General features: G+C 38.7%; 1 long non-coding RNA gene, 4 other non-coding genes and 2 pseudogenes across 5 annotated transcripts; 2 read left to right on the top strand and 5 right to left on the bottom strand.

The window, feature by feature from the left end:
• Positions 1-1,541: 1,541 nt before the first annotated feature.
• trnai-aau (transfer RNA isoleucine (anticodon AAU)) lies at positions 1,542-1,615 on the bottom strand. Its single transcript has one exon. It is a non-coding gene; the product is annotated as a tRNA-Ile (tRNA).
• A 1,070-nt stretch (positions 1,616-2,685) lies between these two features.
• On the top strand, positions 2,686-2,759 carry trnai-aau (transfer RNA isoleucine (anticodon AAU)). Its single transcript has one exon. It is a non-coding gene; the product is annotated as a tRNA-Ile (tRNA).
• A 1,552-nt stretch (positions 2,760-4,311) lies between these two features.
• Positions 4,312-5,698, bottom strand: LOC134326863 (uncharacterized). The gene is made up of 3 exons (XR_010014618.1): positions 5,564-5,698; positions 4,906-4,999; positions 4,312-4,461 (listed from the first exon to the last, which is right to left on the bottom strand). It is a non-coding gene; the product is annotated as an uncharacterized LOC134326863 (long non-coding RNA).
• A 2,786-nt stretch (positions 5,699-8,484) lies between these two features.
• Positions 8,485-8,606, bottom strand: LOC134327166 (5S ribosomal RNA; annotated as a pseudogene).
• Positions 8,607-11,055: 2,449 nt separating this feature from the next.
• LOC134327219 (5S ribosomal RNA) lies at positions 11,056-11,164 on the top strand (annotated as a pseudogene).
• A 3,279-nt stretch (positions 11,165-14,443) lies between these two features.
• Positions 14,444-14,515, bottom strand: trnaq-uug (transfer RNA glutamine (anticodon UUG)). Its single transcript has one exon. It is a non-coding gene; the product is annotated as a tRNA-Gln (tRNA).
• Positions 14,516-15,033: 518 nt separating this feature from the next.
• trnaq-cug (transfer RNA glutamine (anticodon CUG)) lies at positions 15,034-15,105 on the bottom strand. Its single transcript has one exon. It is a non-coding gene; the product is annotated as a tRNA-Gln (tRNA).
• Between the last annotated feature and the right edge of the window lie 5,379 nt (positions 15,106-20,484).

Here is a 20,484-nt window from a genome sequence, read left to right as displayed (position 1 = left end):
CTCTACTCAGCCTCTCTTCATCTTCTCTCCTCGTTCTCTGCTGCTTCTATCTCCCTCTCATTTTCACTTTCTTCCATCTCTCTCAGATACTCAACTAAATCTTTCTTCCCTCGTCTCTTTTTGGCTGGGGTTTCCATGCTTCTCGAGGATGGTGAAGCTTCAGAAGCATCCTGGCCGGATGAGGAAATAAGGGTCGGTGGGCCAATTGATGGTCTCTCACCTATTGCCTCATCCATATCCGCATACCATTTCCAGGATGCTGCTGTTGCTTCACCACCCTCTGTACTTACCCCAGTAGGTGGACACTTAAGTTCCTACAAGATTCATAAACACAGTACAAGGATCTTAACTTGGATTACAAATCTTTTCTGATATTTTTACTGAAGATCTTGCCAACAAACGAAGCTTACTTTGTATTTTTGTTTGAGGTTCTCCCACCTCTACAATATAATGCACATAACAGTTATTAATGTTTATAGCATACACTGCTTCAAAAAAAGTTTAGTCATTAAAAGTTTTTAATGCTTTGAAAAAGTTTGCAAAACTTAAATACTAAAACTTGTGTTTATACCACCCTTTGTAATTAATATTATGCATAAGATGCAACACAAATTTTGTTATGTCAAACAAACAGTCACTTACTCAAACCCTCGAACCGCTGCATTCTGTTTTCCAGTGAAGAGGGCCTGGTTGGCCACTCTCCACCGGATAAGATTTTTAGTGTCTTCATCAGACCCTGCAATATCAAACATTAGTTTTAAAAGGGATTTCTAATGTGACTGTGTAGCAACATTACAACAATCATGAATATTTAGCCTCAACAACCCCAAAGCTAGATATATCTACCTTCCTAAAGATAGTTTAGGATAGCCCATCACTAGCATTACAGATAAAATTAAATGAATCTATAGATAGATCATTTATTACAGCAGCTCAATATATATTAATGCAAAGTATTATAGTAATCAAGTATTAAAGTATGCAAGTATTCAAATTTGCAAGTATTAAAATACAAAAGTATTAAGTACACATGTCATGTTGTACAACATTATGTAGTTTAATACATTGAATAAAAAGTAGTATATCGCTTTTATTGTCCTACCAGAATGACAACGTTTGAAGCCCAGGTCAATAGGACCTGCTAGTTAGAGAAGTCTCACTTGTTTGTTAGTTTAAGTCCAAGAGACGGGGTGTGGCCCATATGGGGATCGAACCCACGACCTTGGCATTATTAACACCACACTCTAACCAACTGAGCTAACCGGCCGATGTACAAGGGCAGGTCATATACCCACATACCTGATTCTACACTGACAGCACTTCAGTTAAGGACCTGCCACACAGAAACGATGGAGAGCTTTACTGTTGTTGAGCAGAACAGATCTTCGTGTGAGATGAAGCCAGAATTAAAGATGGCAGAAGAACAGGGTGATATTCTTACTTTCAGTTATTAAATTACTCAGGTTAGAAAGTCCTGATACACAGCACATGCTCACCTGACTCTCTCTCAGCCATGCTACCTTTAATCATTAAAGAGGGTGTGGCCCATACGGGGATCGAACCCGTGACCTTGGCGTTATTAGCACCACGCTCTAACCAACTGAGCTAACCGGCCAGTTCATCTGTTCTCTGTTCAGATTTTTGTACATAATTCTACACTAACCCCATTCAACCAGCAGCACAAAAACCATTTGAGATTCTGCACACTTACAGTGAAGATCTGCAGAAATGAGCGGCTCCTAAACTGAGTTTGTTTGTTATTGCACCAGAAATGCAGCAGTTTCATGTTATTTTAATGACCCGAGATCTCAGTCCTACTTCAGACATCACTGTCTAGTCATTTCTTATGTTCAGACTTTCTTAATACACATCTAAGAGGTTTTGTGGGTTATGTGTGAACTATCTAAACTATACTGTATTGTGGTACATTCATTCAGTCTTCATCAGTTTAGACCCGCCCACTTAACCACCAATTTGCCTCCACAGTGAGCCTGTATAGAGAGAGATTTGATTTTTTGTATACCGTCCAATGAAACAGCTGTGCTGTTAGCTGTGCGCATGTCTGTGTCACAATCGGTTAGCGCGTTCGGCTGTTAACCGAAAGGTTCGTGGTTCGAGCCCACCCAGGGACGAGTGTCTTTTATTGCACAACCTGCCTGTTGATCAAACGATTAAACCTCAGTGTAGATTATCTGGAAACAGATGCTCTTCATATAGAAATATGCTTTACATTTGCTTGATGGTAATAACTCTTAGTGAAGTCTTAATGAACAATTAAAACATCAATTCAGGTTGTTTTTAGTTCAACTGGGAAAAAATATTAACAGTAGCTAAACTTCCTAAAACCCAGAATCTACACGTACAAATCCTACATTCATTCCACAAAGTTCACAAACATGATTTAATGAGTGAAAACTTGATGTTTGGAGCCTCTCTGGTGTGCAGGCTGGTACTGTGTATCAGCACTACTTACTGCATGCAGGACCTGAGTCGTATCTGCTCCAGTCACTGGTTGGCGGCATTAAGCTCAGTCAAGAACTTTAAGAAATATATAGTTTAGATAGTTCACACATATAAGAACCCACAAAACCTCTTAGATGTGTATCATTAAAGTCAGTTTCAGCTGCTTGAATGGAGTTAGTGTAGAATTATGTTATACAAAGATTTAAAGTGACTACATGAATTGGCCGGTTAGCTCAGTTGGTTAGAGCATGGTGCTAATAACGCCAAGGTCGCGGGTTCGATCCCCGTACGGGCCACACCCACTTTTGGACTTAAACCAATGAGCCTTCTCCAACTACCAGATCCTATTAACCTGGGCTTCAAACGTTGTCTCTGACAAGTGTGAGATCTTTTTAATGCCCCTCTCATTCAAGTCAGAAACATGCCATTATTTCAATTAGCCAAACTTAATGACCCTTCTGTAAATGGTTTAATGTGCACACTGCTGCTACTGGCTTGTTTTTCTTTTCTACAATGTAAGTTCATACCTTCAGGTTCATGTTCTTTGAGATCTCTCTATGGCGTCAGATTGGTGCCAAAAGTCGAGAGCACATTTTATTTGTGGGCGAGCAGGATTTTCTCAGCTCTCGCACGAATTCACCCTGCTCGCTCACGAATGAGTTGTGCTCACGCACGAAATTGCATGCGCGCGCTCGAAACGCTGCTCTCGCGCTCAAATCATATGCGCGCACTCAAAGCAAACTGCGCTCGCGCTCAGATATTTCCTGCTCGCTCTCAGAACTGCACTTGCCCTCGCGCTCGGAGTTTGCACGTTAAAACAGTGCCAAAAGTCGTCGACCAATCAAAATGTGTTTTCAGCTTCGACCAATGAGCCCCAACTTTCCATTGTAAAGAGAGTAATGGACAATCAACGACCTCAGGTAAGATTATTAATTATTTTAATTTTACACTTATTTTAGAGTACATCAAATCATCATTTTAAAAGGGTAGAATTTGTTAAAGCTTTAACAATCAGGCATATTCTGACTATACTCATCTTTTAACATGTATGTCTAATTATCTTAGGTTTCTTTTGTTGTCTAGGCCTTACTAAGACATAAAGCTTTGGAGGGGTAGCTGCATAAATAGCAGTATGTAGTAAGTATTGATCTGAATTATTTACATTTCATTTGCACACATGAAATGATTATTATTGATTAATTAGCGGATTGATTAAAAATCATATTCCTGAAGATATATTAAATGCCCTCAGGCAAATTCACATGTTGGTGAGTGAACATGTGGAAACCAGAATGTCATCCATCAGGGTACAGACAGTTCCACCAGTGACTGAACTTAAATCCATGCTAGGATTCCCACTGGCCACATTTGGGCATACTGGCACAAATGTCCTTGATTGTCTAAGTTATAAAATTCTTCAACATATATTTCCCTACACTGTTTATTGTTTCTACATTTTAAGGCTATTGTTGTCCTTGAATTCTATACGGCTACCACTTTTTCACAGATGTTATTTAGTCAACAAAGTATTACATTTTAAATAATTTATTTTGTCTTACAGAATTGAAAGGCTGTTGGTTGATGTGTGGACAGCTGTGACCTCCACATATTATGATATCCTGCACAATGTTGAACAAGTTGAGATGCTGGACATTGCAAATACCCTGCACCTCTTTCTGGTACACCTTGTGTTTCTTCCCCGACCTTCAGATCTTTGTTGAAGGCTGGAACCAACATCCCCGTTCATGACAACGGAACAAATGTGGCAAATGTAACTTTTGTACTGACTCTGACTTGTACTGACTCTATTCTCATAGATATTATATATAAATAAATAACAGTACACAGTTTGTTTTACTAATTTATTGAATGGGCACAAATATCCACAGACGAACTGGTCTGATGTGTTCCTGTCCTGTGAGCCATTGAAAGAATGTTCTTGGACAAAGAGAGGGCGAACCAGCTGTCTTAACCATAGGTGGTAAAGTCTGCATTAGCCTGTTCAGAAAGAAACATCAAAAAGCAAAATAAGCATTGACCTTTGTATAGATTACAATGTTTCTTGTTATATACATGTACATACCACTCTGCAAATTTATTATGGTGTTATTATAGCAGGTGAACGAAGCAGAATTGGAATTAAGGGCCATATTTAATGCATTAACTCAATAATTATAACGGTGTCCTAATATGATAGTATTGTCCTTATAATTTAATTATAGGAGTAATAAAAATGAAGATAATATCAAATACATTGTTATCTTTCTCCACACTAGCTGGCATAAATTTCTATACAATCCAATAGAAAATATTTTTGACACACTGAACATTAAGCCTAAATAAAACATTAGTGTTAACAATATCAATACACAATAAGTGCACCATATTAAATGCAGACTGGTTGGTGCTATGATATTGTTGATATTGCAGATATGTTTTTACCTTACTGCTTGGTGTTCTAACACTACTTGCTTCCTTGCTGGATTCTGGTGGAGGGAGGGGAACGCTGTCATTGTATGTGGCTTTTTCTTGAACACTGCAAATTATTCAGAAACCTACATTTAAAACATTACATTATGCATGGTAAATATGCAATGTTTACACTTTATATAATAGTAAAGAAAGCAAAAGCCTGACATACTGTAAGGTATCAAAAACTATCAAATTGCTGTAATAATAAAAAAACAGCAAAACATTCAATTGTAAAACATTTTATTTTAAAGAGTTGCGGTTAAATTATTTAATGTGTCATGTTTGATATTCTAGTCTTGGTTGGGAAAGTGAACATAATGTTCACTATCGTGTTAGAGATAGTTCATCATATCATTTAGGTGGCTATAGCTTCCAGATCTACCCACTTTGATTTACTAAAATAGTCCATTTTTGTGCTGTGGCACTAAACACGTGAGCACATGAACTTTACTGTATAAAGGCTTTACTTTATTAATTAACATGTACAATACACAAAAGCTATTTTATCAAGTTAGGGGTACCGCTTTAGTTTATATTCACATAATGACACAAAGTTAACCTTACATTCTCTTTAACACTTTTTTTTAAATTAAAAAATAGTCTAAAATGAAATAATTATTAATCTTACCTGAGGTCGTTGATTGTCCATTTGTCTTCACAACGGTTCACTCTCTTCGACCAATGAAAATGCAGGGGAAGCTGGAGCTCATTGGTCGAAGCCGAAAACACATTCTGATTGGTCGACGACTTTTGGCACTAGGCTTGTTCGACTTAACCCGGCGCTGCGCAGACCGATCGCCGCCTGGCTCGGTACGGTGCATGCCGGTAAGTTTTTTTTGTCCGACTTGCGTCGGCGCCACCGGCGCGTCACGATGACAGACTGGTGATAATCTCGCGAGAGCGCGGCGGCTGCAGGCGGCGGAACCGGTCACTGCAGTTGCTCTCCACGGGCTGCGCTGCCTGAGAGACGGCTTGATGACGACAGAGCTTAATCCTCATTGGCTAGAAGCTCCGCTGAATCCTCTGGCGGTTGTTTCGTTTCATTCTAAAATGTAAATCTCAGTTTATTTGTCTTAAAGACCTGATATGTGCGAAATACTATCATGCTTTCTAGTAGCATAACAGTTTATTTTCGTACAAATTGCAACATATGTCATAATTATCATTCCATATCATGAAAAGACTCAAGTAGGCTACCTGATATTTCTTTAATGTAACAGATCTTTTTATCTTGATGTTTTTCTAGAACTTCTGATGGTCCTTGTCTTCTAATTTTATTAATATAAAGCAATCTAAATTGCTTTAATATTTTATATCTTAACTGTTTTAATACCACTATCACTATTACACTTTGATTTATTTTTCATTTTTCTCTGTAAACTTTGTAAACATTTTAAAATATGCTACATAAATAAAAATGTGTGGATGTGCATGGTGTCATGTTTCTTTACAAGAACCAAGGCCAGAAGGTAAGCTGTTCTGGAAGAACAAAACAAGGTGTTGTTCAGAAGATGATTGTGTCAAGAGATTCATCTTCAATAAACCACAGCCACTATTCATCATCAATGCCTAAATAACTGATTTGTCAGTGCTTGAAGAAGCACAAACTTCTACACAATTGTACAATGTGCATATTAACCACATTATTCATTAGTGACTCATACTGGGCACATCGGTGAGCATACTGAGGTATACTGTTTAACAATGCATCTATAGAATACAGTGGCATGCCAACATTTGGGCACCCCGGTCAAAATTACTGTTACTGTGAACAGTTAAGCAAGTTGAAGATAAAATTATCTCCAAAAGGCATGAAGTTAAAGATGACACAAAAACATTTTTTTTTATTATGTCTCTATAATGAATTACATCTTGGTTGTGAGGTTGTAGTGAATGTTGTTCATCATCCTCTTCATCCTGCACATCATCACCATGGTCTCCTGGCTCCAAGCAAACACTGTGTAGAATGCAACAGACACTGCTGAGCTGATGGACTGGACATTCCTCATGTGCAGGCATCGGAGTCTCCTAAACTTTGCCGAAGGCCTAGCTGTCAAGTGCCCATTGTCTCTGTAAGGCCTCATCAGTTGGGGCAATAGAGGGTAGGATGAATCCCCAATTATATACATCCCTTGTGGGACCAGGGACAGGGGATCTTCTTCTAAAAGACAAGCAACCTCTGTGAGGCGAAAGGCTCTGGCATCATGCCAGCTACCAGGATGACCCACGCTGAACATGAACTGCTGGTGACTGTCACAAAATCCAGTGAGAATGATAGAATAGAACTGTTTCCTGTTAAAATATGCCAGGGGGTTGTCACAGTGTGGCTTCTGAATATGAATGTGGCATCCATCTACTGCACAGATAGTGTTTGGAAATCCAGCTGCTTCAAAGCTTAACAAAGAATTGTGCAGGGTTTGTCCTAAAGGCCAGCAAATGTGGTGTGCCATGTGTGTATTTACCAGAGTACAAAACTCATGGAGATGTTTGGCAAGAGTGGATTTTGTGATATTGAATCTGTCTGAAATACCCCTATATATATGACTCCTGGTTCAACAGTGTCCATAGACAGGCTAGGACACTCTTTGTCAGTGGCAATTTTGTCTGCTGTGGATTCATATAGACAGGGCCAATGGTGTTTATAAGATCCTACATAGTAAGTGAGAGAAAAGAAGGTTATCATATCGTACCTCCACTTGTCCTTTGTAGAGTCTGAAATGACCTCTAAATTCTGAGAGACTATAGAGGGGGACAACATCCTCTACAAAATGTTGTGTTTTTGGAACAAGCCTAAAGAAGGGTAAATGTGATTAAGTCCTTACGTAGACAATATAATTAGACAGTTTGGACTTTAAGCCACTTTGACACAATATAATTGCAGTCTATTTACCATATACACAACCACAATGATGATTAAGTTCTGATTGAGTGCACTTTATAATTTCCATCTGATTATTTCTAGAACACTTTTATATACATTGTTTATCATATTCACTAATTCTACCTTGAACAAACCGTATATTTGGAATTATGTATTCACACGTTTTCATGTGAAATGTTTCAATAGACAGTCTTGAAAAATAGGCTACTTAGTTTAGGTCTATTCATTTAAATTGTTGTAGACAAATATTTAAATCTAATCAATAACATAAATATGTGTTTGATAACATGTTTGTTAGAACTTTTCTTTTTCACCAATCTACAAGATAAATGAATGATGAGTAAAACTATATTTATTTACAGATTTTACAGAAACTTAGTTTGACACTTTATGGTCATCTATATTCACCACTATGGATTTGGAAAACAAACGCTGGGTTTAACCTAATGATAAATAATGTTTAGTTCGATTTCACGCAAAAGCAGAGCGATTTCTACTGCATCCACTTCATCAGCCACGAAGAACGCAAACGCCACGAGATCCGCTGTAGCTCACGTTTGTCGCAGGTGGCGACTGTCCGACTTGACGGCTTTCTTTTAACCTCCTCCCCCAACTGCAACCAGCTGCTCTCGCTGACCACCAAGGCGAGGCGCAGTTCATCTCGAACAAGCCTACATACTTGCCTGGTATTCCCAGGCGGTCTCCCCTCCAAGCACCAACCAGGCCCGACCCTGCTTAGCTCCCGAAATCGGAGGAGATCGGGTGTTCTCAGGGTGATGTGGCCGTAAGCGAGATAAGCTGCAAACAAGCTGCTTCTTATAGAAGAAATAAGTAATTAAAAGCTTAAAATTATTAAGGTTAGCTCATTAAATTTCAGGCATGCTTATGTAAACAAAAATCTTAAATGGATGACTAATGAAATTAATTTATGTATAAATAGTGTTTATGGTTTTACGCTTTATGTTTAAAAAAAAAAAAAAAAAAAAAAAAACAGCAGCAATTAATGTTAATAATAATAATAATAATAATAATAATAATAATAATAATAATAATAAGTCAGAGTGAAAGATTTATGGTTTTCAGGAAAATTCACGTCTTTAAAATCACCATGTTTTGTTAAACTCTCTTAAGTTTTGCTCAATAAAATACCAATAAAAAAGACACAGTGTAAACCAAACACCCAAATCAATCATTACATTCATATTGTAAGAAGAACAGCTTAGTCTACAGACTGGAAGCAGGTGATGAGATTTTGTGACATATAAAAAAAAAAAAAAAACTTTGTGATGTCGCCCTCTTGTGGCACTTTTGGGGAATTGTAAAAATTAACACTTTAAACATTAAATTAAAGAAAGACACGGAAAAAAAAACATACCAGAATTTTATAAAGAGGTTTTTAGAGCATGGAAAGATTTTATGGATTTTACTATTTTTACTTTTCAAGAAAGAAACCAGATCCTGAACCAACCCCTATTTCTGAACCCAGCCTTAAGATTAGAAGGAGACAGAATCAAACAGCTAAAAGACATTTTATATGAATTTACACACAGATTTTTACCCACACAGGCATGCACTGACTTAATTAAAGAAAAAGAAGAAATGATGGAAAATAAAACGGAGGAAGAAAATTATGAACCTGAAATTAAAGTAGAAATAAAAATGAAAACAATAGAATTTGAACAATGCAAACTAAACCTTTCTACTAACGATTACTAGGTAAAGTGTGGGTACAACCCAGAGGTGGAAAGTAACAAATTACATTTACTCGTGTTACTGTAATTAAGTAGTTTTTTGTGTACTTGTACTTTTTAAAGTAGATTTTACAACCAGTAATTTTACTTTTACTTCAGTATGTTTTGTATTAAGAACTGTAATTCACTACAATTTAAATAACATCCGTTACTGGTGCTAAAATAAAGGAGCTGTAATCTAGGTATAGAGTAGGGAGGGAAGGGTGATTTTAAAAGTTTAACATGTTTGGAGTTTAATGCTTCGTTATTTGACAACATAGTAAGTTTTGTCTTACATCTTGAAGGTTTCTTTGGGTCATTTAGTGAAAGTCACAACACTTGTAACCTTGACTTGTTTTGAGTTATGAGATCTGCAGTATGATGTTGTTTGGTATTTGTTGGTGATGAAAAGAAGGCTGGTCTATAGAATCCACAATTAATGCCAACTTCAGTGGTTATACAGTTTATAAAAAGTTTTATGGGATGGTCTGTACTAAAGTGACACATGACACATCTTTAAATGTTTTAAATGTTGTATCAACATGTTTTTTTTCTATTATATTTTAATTAAAAACAACTATTGTAAGATTTATATCCACTTGTCCTGTTTGCATTACACAGGAGACACCCCCCCGCCCCCGTTAAAAAAGTAACTAAGTAACGTTTTACTCTGAGTACATTTTAAATTAGTTACTTTTTACTTTTTACTTGAGTCAAAGCAACTTTACAGAATCCAGGACCAACAGACCAAAAATCCCTGTTGAGCAAACCGAGGGCGACAGTGAGAAGGAAAAACTCCCTTAAAATTACAGGAAAATCTTGAGAGGAACCAGACTCAGCAGGGAGCTCCATCCTTCTTGGGTGGCCTAGAGGAGAATTTAAATGAATAAAATGTACAGGGCTAGTGATAGCTCAGTGGTTAAAGTACTGGACTAATAAACAGAAAATTACCAGTTAAAGCCCCGCCACCACCAAGTTGCCACTGTTGGGTCCCTGAGCAAGACCCTTAACCTTCAGTTGCTCATTGTGTAAGTTGCTTTGGATAAAAGCATATGCTGAAAATGTAATGTACACAAATCATACATACACAAACCTTACCTAAACAATTTTAAGCTTTTAAATACTTATTTATTTAATTTAGTTTCAATACAACACGAAGCTGGCAAGAAAAATAAAATAAAAATAAAAGTAAGAGATAGTTAAAGGTTCTTCTGTATAAAGTGTTTTGTGTGGTTTTGTAGGCAGCAGTGAGAGACTTTTCTGGTACATGGTGAAGAAAAGGTTGAATCCAGATGATTTGTTGTGGTGTTTTGTACTAAATGCAGGTGAAAGAGGATCAGCAGCAGCAGCTGAGCGGTGTGTTTGGTTCTCTGTGTGTTTTGTCTCTGTTTCAGGATCTTTTATTTGAAAAGCTGCGTGTAGAACAGAGAAAGTAAAAGACGACACACAGCGGAGTGAAAGGCTGAACGACGGACGTCTATAAGAAGCAGCTTGTTTACAGCGTCTCTTGCTTACGGTCACACCACCCTGAGAACACCCGATCTCGGAAGCTAAGCAGGGTCGGTTCTGGTTAGTACTTGGATGAGAGACCGCCTGGGAATACCAGGTGCTGGAAGCTTTTATCCACACACACCCACCTTCACTCCTTCACCTTATTATTGTACTTTTATAATTATTAATTGTTGCCGTTGTGTTTGTTGTAATAAAAAGTGTAAAAGCATAAACAGCACCGTCTATAAATAAATGAATCCTCTTGTGCTTATAGACTAGTTGGTTTGTAGTGTTATTTTTAAGCTTCTACTGATGTGAATGTGTGAGTTGGAAAACAAAACATGACATTAGAGAAACTGCTTGGAAGAACGTCTAGGACTGACTGTAATCCTCTCTAAAGCTACATGAGCAGTGTTGGGGTAGTTACCAGTGGCGGCTGGTCAATACGGGGCGCAGGGGCGCCGCCCCCCTTAAAATTATTAAGATGTTAAAATAAGTAAATTACATTCTGCAAAATAGTTATGAAATTAATTAGTCTGTTTGTCTAATTGTCTAATTAACTGTTTATCTAATGGTCATGATAGCATTTTTTAAATAAATAAATATTTGTATTTAATTGTTTACATGCACACTTCCCATGCGCGGGGCGCCGGTATAATGAGTGTCTGTGTGCGTACACAAACTTTTGGCAAACATGTGGTCTGAGGCTGCTCTTTAATTGGTTGTTTTACATTTTCCACAGGGGCGCAGAGAGCTGCGTCCCGGATACACCCACTCTTATTAGAAGTGTGTCACTATTGGCTTATTTTTTTTAAACGCCGTGTGATTGGACAATCCCCGAGTCGACTCATTAACTGATCAATCGTTTATCAGCTTGGTTCACGTTAAACAGTTAGTTGCAGATTGGAGCAGCATTTCTTCCATAATGAAAGAAAATTCAGTCTTGTCTTTACAAAAAAACGCTTTCACAAAGCGTTCACTGGAACAAAAAAAAAAGGATAAAGGAGCTTGGACCGGATCGTCCCAATTTACAAATTCAGCAACAGGTAAGTGATCGAGGACGAGACTACACTCGAGCCTTTTCCAGCTCTTGTTATGACAAACGGAGTTGGCTAGCTGGATGCGACGTAAGTAATGCCTTTTACTGCTTTCCCTGTTTGCTATTTCAAAGTCCTGGCACGGAGGTGTTGTGGATAACGACCGGGGTACGAGATTTAAAACATCTTTCAGAAAAATGCAAACGGCACGAAAACAGCCGCAGCCATCTAGACAATGCTATGAAGCTAAGTTTTTTTGGGAAACTTAGCATTGCTCAACAGCTAGATGAAGGTTACAGGATTGCTGTTAGAAGGCACAATGAAGAGGTGACGAAAAATCGGCACATCCTGTCTAGAATAATAGACTGTGTGAAATTTTGTGGAGCCTTTGAGCTGGCCTTGCGTGGCCATGATGAAAGTAAGAGCTCAGATAATCCCGGAATTTTTCGAGGGTTGGTGGATTTTGTTGCTTCTCTTGATGGAGTGCTGAAGGAGCACATTAAGAATGCCACTGTGTTTAAGGGAACTTCAAAAACTGTGCAGAATGAGCTACTGGACTGTATGTTGTCTGTTCTGAAGGAACATATAATCAAAGAAGCCCAGGGCAGCGATTTTCTTTCAATCCAGGCAGATGAGACAATGGATATTGCCACGCAGTGCCAGCTTGTTCTTGTACTACGCTATATTGATGCTAAAAACAATGTGCAGGAAAGATTTTTTGAGTTCATCCCTTTGCAGTCGGCCACTGCTGATTCCATTGCTACAGCCCTAAAAGAACGTCTTGCAACTATCCTTCCTGAGGATCAAAAGGGTAAGCTCATCTGCCAGGCATATGATGGAGCCAGCGTGATGAGGGGTGCCACTGCAGGTGTTCAGAAGAAGATACAAGACATGTACCCAAATGCACACTACATCCACTGCTACGCACATCAGCTCAATCTGATAATGCAGCAGGCTACTTCTCACATAACCAAAGTGAGAATTTTTTTTTCTAACCTTGATGGATTTGCCAGCTTTTTTTCCAGATCACCCAAGCGCACAAGTATTCTTGATAAAGTTGTGGTGCACAGACTACCAGCATCCAGCAATATCAGATGGAACTTTCACAGCCGTACCATCAATACTGTGTTTGAACACAGAGAGGACCTCATTCGCTGTTTTGAAAGCATACGAGACTCTGGTGACTTTGACCCCGTTACTGTCAGAGAGGCAGGTGCGTTTGCCATGCTACTGGAGGATCAGGATTTTAAGTTCTTTCTGCAGCTTTTCCACCATATCATGCCTCATGTGGACCTCCTCTATTCCAAACTCCAGAAGAAGGTCATAGATTCAGTTTATATCAAGGAGAGCATTCAGTAGTTCCAGCAGGACATTCAAAAGATCAGGTAATAGTTGTGCATTTTCCTCTTTTGTTTATTAGTATTATTGTTATTATTATTGGTATTGTAATTTTTTTCCTTTGCAGAAATTCTCTCCATTCCATGGTTGGACAAAGCAGTGAAGGTAGCGGTCAGCCAGTAAAGAAGCGTCTGACACTCAGTGTAGAAGACCATGAAAGGATTGCTGCAGAGGTGAGTTGTGGAAGTCACAGTCCAATTAGATTAGATTTGTTTAGAGCTGTTTCTATGCTATGCATGAATGATCAGTGTATGTTGGTGTAATGCTTGTCAGCAATATATGTTATTATTCTTGCTGTACTGCAATATATGGGTAATATGGAATAAAACTAATTCTCATAACATTTGGTTCCTGAGTTTTCTATAAACCTGTTCCACAAAAATTCTGTTCCAAAAATGCTTGAAAATGGCAGCAAACTCATTTCTATGACTTGATCTATGACTAAATTTCAACAGTGATAGAAAAATAACTATTTAGATGTGAAATAAATAAATTATGATCACCATAATTTTCATGTTTATCCTTCTCTAGGTCTGTAATATCATACTGGGACAACAAGTATTTTCAGAGACTGTCACTCTCCTGAAGATCCTCATCACCACACCCATGACCACAGCAGAAGCTGAAAGGTGCTTCTCAACCTTGAAAAGAATTAAAACTTTTCTGAGAAACTCTATGACCCAGGACAGGCTGAATGCATTGGCCATGTTGTCAATAGAGAAGAGACTAGTGACTGAGATTACTGACTTTAACCATAATGTCATTGAGAAATTTGCAAGCCAGAAGGAAAGGAGGGCAAAATTCATGTTCAAATAGTGCTATTTTTAAAGGCTAGTTTTTTTATTGTTTTGTTTTTAATTTGTTGTTTTGTTTGCACCCCCTCAAATTTTTTAGCACCAGCCACCACTGCTTTTGGTGTTACAATTGGGCATACTCAGCATTGATAACAGTGTTTTTACCTAAATAAAGCCAGGTTCCACCGAGATTTGAACTCGGATCACTGGATTCAAAGTCCAGAGTGCTAACCATTACACCATGGAACCACACAGTGAGATCTTACTTAAGCCCAAAAGTTAATAACTAGTCATTTAAGAACAAGTTGGCTGTTAGATGGCGCTGTAAACAATGATTAGCGATTATATTTTGGGATGGAGCAGTCACATGTGGAACACTATAACACTACTAGTGCTATTATGATATTCAAGCTGGATGAATGGATGGAAATTAACATGTCATTTAAGGTGACTCTAAACTAGCACAAGCAATTGTGATGCTCTGTTCTACTGCACATGCGCTGAATGCTACCATCCTGAAACTGCTAATGTTTCAGTATGGCCAGTGATAGCTCAGTGGTTAAAGTACTGGACTAGTAAGCAGAAGGTTGCCGGTTCAAGCCCCGCCACCACCAAGTTGCCACTGTTGGGTCCCTGAGCAAGGCCCTTAACCCTCAATTGCTCATTGTGTAAGTCGCTTTGGATAAAAGCGTCTGCTAAATGCTGAAAATGTAAATGTAATGTTTCTCAATCTTGGACCTCACACCGGGCCCCAAATAAAAGCAGTAAGGTCCCACCGAGATTTGAACTCGGATCGCTGGATTCAGAGTCCAGAGTGCTAACCATTACACCATGGAACCCTGACACCAAGAAAACTAAACGTAATGATTAGCCATTTGCTAAGTAAATAAAGAAAAGCTACACAACTTCAGACTTTACTTTTACATCTCAAGTGATTTAAACTTACGTGATTGATATAATTGATTGAAATCAATTAAACAAACTGAGGTAATTTAGAAGTTTTAAACACTAAATAAAAGTAATTTTAGTTAAACATTGCCACCCAAGTATCAAAATCACAACAAAACGTTCCACTGTTGGAAAATTGCACCAAGTTCAGGACTCAGTTGGCCGGTAGATGGCGCTGTAAACCCACTTTAGGACTTAAACTAACAAACAAGTGATCCTTCTCTAACTAGCAGGTCCCATTGACCTGTGCTTCAAACGTTGTCTCTGACAAGTGTGAGGTCGTTTTAATGCCCCTCTCATTCAGGTCAGAAACATGTGATTATTTTTATTTGCCAAACTTAATTGCCCTGCTGTAAAAGTTAGCAAGTCATGTGACCCGTGTGTACCGTCCAATGAAACAGCTGGGCCTGCGTCTCTGTGGCGCAATCGGTTAGCGCGTTCGGCTGTTAACCGGAAGGTTGGTGGTTCGAGACGACCCAGCTAACACAGAACGTTCCCGTAACGTTAGATTTTGGTTCCCCTATGGTTATTTTTAGGGAACCATCCCATAACGTTATGATAACGTTCTATTTTCGTTAAAAACGAAACGTTCCGGGAACTATGAAACCTAACGTTCTCTCATGGTTTTATGAAAACTAACAGAGAACGTTATCTAAAAGTTCCCTTAAGGTTTTCTTTCTTATGTGTATAAAGTAACGTTCCAGTAATGTTCCCAGAAGGTTTCTAAGTTAACCCAGCTAGCACAATCATCTGACCCATGTTGAACAGCGTCACCATAGCAACAGTGTGATGCGAGCCGTTGAAAATGAGGACTCGTTCGTTCGTGTGAGGTAAATAAACATTTAATCTTAACAACTTTTTACTTAGTAAAATGTAAGGAGAAAGTCTTTTAATGAGTTTTGAATTAAGATAGAGAGCAATTTGGAAATGGAAACTGTTAGGTAATGTTATCTAGTGAGTTTCAGGTTAACTGGTAGTCTGAACTGAAACACTTCAGGTAACGTTAGCTAAAAGGCTAACAGTTTCTAGCATTAGACAACAGCTGCTAAATAATTGAAGCTCATTGAATACTGTAGATAACGTTAACTTAAAAGCTACAATAAGCAACAAGAACAACAACAATAATAGTAATACAATAATAAGCAACAGACGACCTACCATCTCTGACTACATCCACAAGGTGGACCAACAAAGCAGGTGTGTATAATATAAGAGTGGACAGTGAGTGGACACGGTATTTGAAAACTCCAGCAGCGATGCTGTGTCTGATCCACTCATACCAGCACTACACACACTAACACACCACCACCATGTCAGTGTCACTGCAGTGCTGAGAATGATCCACCACCTAAATAATACCTGCTCTGAGGTGGTCATGTGGAGGTCCTGACTATTGAAGAATAAGGTAAAAGGGGGTAACAAAGTATGCAGAGTAACTGATGGACGACAGTGGAACTGTAGAGCTACAAAGTGCTTCTATAGATAGATAACTTTATTAATCCCATAGGGAAAGTCAGTAAATGGTTAGTAAACTATATGGTTAGTGGAGCTGATAGAAAAAGAGTATACATACAAGGAGGTTTAATGTTATGGCTGATCATATATAGTTTTATAACCCAAAGATTGTCCCTTGTATTTTTTGTAGATATTCAAGTGTCCACTACCATCACTGAGCCACATTTGCTTCTTCACCTCTCATACATGAGTAAAAACTATGAACACTACTCTGCAGCATCTAACATCCAGTGTAGATCATCAGCCAAGGTTCAGCAAGAAGGTTCTGGGTTCGATCCCCAGGTGGGGCGGTCTGGGTCCTTTCTGTGTTGTTTGCATGTTCTCCCCATGTCCGTGCAGGTTTTATCCGGGTGCTCCGGTTTCCTCCCACAGTCCAAAGACATGCAAGTGAGGTGAATTGGAGACACTAAATTGTCCATGACTGTGTTCAATATAACCTTGAGAACTGATGAATCTTGTGTAATGAGTAACTACCGTTCCTGTCATGAATGTAACCAAAGTGTAAAACATGACGTTAAAATCCTAATAAACAAACAAACAAACATTACTTCTTTATATTGTTTATATACAGTATATATACATATATATATATATATATATATATATATATATACAGTGTATCACAAAAGTGAGTACACCCCTCACATTTCTGCAAATATTTTATTATATCTTTTCATGGGACAACACTATAGAAATAAAACTTGGATATAACTTAGAGTAGTCAGTGTACAGCTTGTATAGCAGTGTAGATTTACTGTCTTCTGAAAATAACTCAACACACAGCCATTAATGTCTAAATAGCTGGCAACATAAGTGAGTACACCCCACAGTGAACATGTCCAAATTGTGCCCAAAGTGTCAATATTTTGTGTGACCACCATTATTATCCAGCACTGCCTTAACCCTCCTGGGCATGGAATTCACCAGAGCTGCACAGGTTGCTACTGGAATCCTCTTCCACTCCTCCATGATGACATCACGGAGCTGGTGGATGTTAGACACCTTAAACTCCTCCACCTTCCACTTGAGGATGCGCCACAGGTGCTCAATTGGGTTTAGTCCATCACCTTTACCTTCAGCTTCCTCAGCAAGGCAGTTGTCATCTTGGAGGTTGTGTTTGGGGCCGTTATCCTGTTGGAAAACTGCCATGAGGCCCAGTTTTCGAAGGGAGGGGATCATGCTCTGTTTCAGAATGTCACAGTACATGTTGGAATTCATGTTTCCCTCAATGAACTGCAGCTCCCCAGTGCCAGCAACACTCATGCAGCCCAAGACCATGATGCTACCACCACCATGCTTGACTGTAGGCAAGATACAGTTGTCTTGGTACTTCTCACCAGGGTGCCGCCACACATGCTGGACACCATCTGAGCCAAACAAGTTTATCTTGGTCTTGTCAGACCACGGGGCATTCCAGTAATCCATGTTCTTGGACTGCTTGTCTTCAGCAAACTGTTTGTGGGCTTTCTTGTGCGTCAGCTTCCTTCTGGGATGACGACCATGCAGACTGAGCATGGTCTGAGCACTGACAGGCTGACCTCCCACGTCTTCAACCTCTGCAGCAATGCTGGCAGCACTCATGTGTCTATTTTTTAAAGCCAACCTCTGGATATGACGCCGAACACGTGGACTCAACTTCTTTGGTCGACCCTGGCGAAGCCTGTTCCGAGTGGAACCTGTCCTGGAAAACCGCTGTATGACCTTGGCCACCATGCTGTAGCTCAGTTTCAGGGTGTTAGCAATCTTCTTATAGCCCAGGCCATCTTTGTGGAGAGCAACAATTCTATTTCTCACATCCTCAGAGAGTTCTTTGCCATGAGGTGCCATGTTGAATATCCAGTGGCCAGTATGAGAGAATTGTACCCAAAACACCAAATTTAACAGCCCTGCTCCCCATTTACACCTGGGACCTTGACACATGACACCAGGGAGGGACAACGACACATTTGGGCACAATTTGGACATGTTCACTGTGGGGTGTACTCACTTATGTTGCCAGCTATTTAGACATTAATGGCTGTGTGTTGAGTTATTTTCAGAAGACAGTAAATCTACACTGCTATACAAGCTGTACACTGACTACTCTAAGTTATATCCAAGTTTCATGTCTATAGTGTTGTCCCATGAAAAGATATAATTATTATTATAGTTATTTTCTATGTATAGTATTCATATAGCTGTTATTTTGGTTCACTTTTGTAATTGGTCTTATTTATAATATCCTGATTATTATTATTATACTACTTTCTGCAATTATCTTAATAAAATACTTTCTACTGCACAATCTGTAGTTAATCTGTAGCATCTGTAGTTAATCTGTAGTATAAATCTACTATTTTATCTATGATGATGTAAAGGAGAAGAAAACGGTAAATAAATAGTATCGCAGTGTTTCGGGGGCTATTCCGGCCCAGTTATGGGAGAGTCGGCGGAGATCTGGCATCCGGATTTGGGCCAGTGTATTTGGCCCGATTCTGGGCAGTCATTCAAAAAGAGTCAGAGCCGACACGGGCTGCCGGTGTTACCGGAGTGTTATTGCAAGGTTGTCTAAAGTTTTCAATAATTTAAAGGTTAGTACAAGGTTCCCTTAAGGTTCCAATAATTTTAAGGTTACGGGAACGTTAGGGGAACGTTCCCACAACTATAATGCACAACCAAATGGGTACGTTCTATTTCCGTAAAGAAAACTTTCCCGAGGAACCAAAATGATCCGTTCCCAGAACGTTCTGGTAACCAAAAACTAACGTTCCCGGAACGTTCTGGGAACCAAAAATTGTTAGCTGGGGAAACAGTTGCAGGATGAGACATAAAAAGTAGATGTGTGTGTATTATTTAAAACTACACTGAATGATAATTGGTTACCTTCAAATAATTGTGCAGCATGTGTTCCTGATTTACATTCAGTTAACAAGTAAAGAAGGACCCACCGCGACCCTGGCCAGGTTCCATCTCTCTCTCTCTCTCCTTTAGTTCAGCAGAAGTGAAACTGATCTGATCCTGTTCTGTTCGAGTGCGGATCTGTTCCGTGTCTGTGTTTGTAGTTTTGTTGATAATTGAAGTTGATGAACGCAGGTGAGTTTATACATTTCCACACTTCTGTACATTACTGTGTATTGTTACTTTATGTAGTTCAGATTGTTGATTTGATTTAAACACACTTGTTTTGAACAGAACACTCACGAACTAAACCAGGAAGTCTTGGACATTCTCCTGACATTCGAGTTTCTTTCGTCTCGTTCTCGACTAATAAACATCCAAAATGAGTGAAACTGCATTAACTGATTCTGCAGTAAACAAGGAACAAACTACAATCAAATATGTTTAAAACGTTTTTTCTGTACATTTTTATTTTCTGTTATTTTGTAAATGTGAGTTTCATCTGCGTTGAAATGCTAAGGAAGTGCTAAGGGAGCGTCTACAAAGTGCATGAAGCCGAGGTGTAGTTATTACCCAGTGGCATGTACCATTCAATACAACTGTATAAAGTCCTACAGTATGGGTACAGTAAACATATATAGTGTCAAAAATTCTAAAATCAATAATTTTAATATAATAAACGATGCAATAGTTACCTAGTGACATGTACCACCCATTACACTTAAATTACAGAAACAAACCCTACAGTATGGGTACAGTAATAAAATATTAAAAGTAAAAAAAAAAACATTTTTTTTTTATATAACCAAGGATTTAGTAGTTAACTAGTCACTTGTACTAGTTACTACAACCACATTATAAAAGTCCTACGGCATGGG

Source organism: Trichomycterus rosablanca, chromosome 14 (assembly GCF_030014385.1).
Source record: "Trichomycterus rosablanca isolate fTriRos1 chromosome 14, fTriRos1.hap1, whole genome shotgun sequence".
Lineage (NCBI taxonomy): Eukaryota > Metazoa > Chordata > Actinopteri > Siluriformes > Trichomycteridae > Trichomycterus > Trichomycterus rosablanca.
This window is presented reverse-complemented; position numbering and strand designations above follow the sequence as displayed.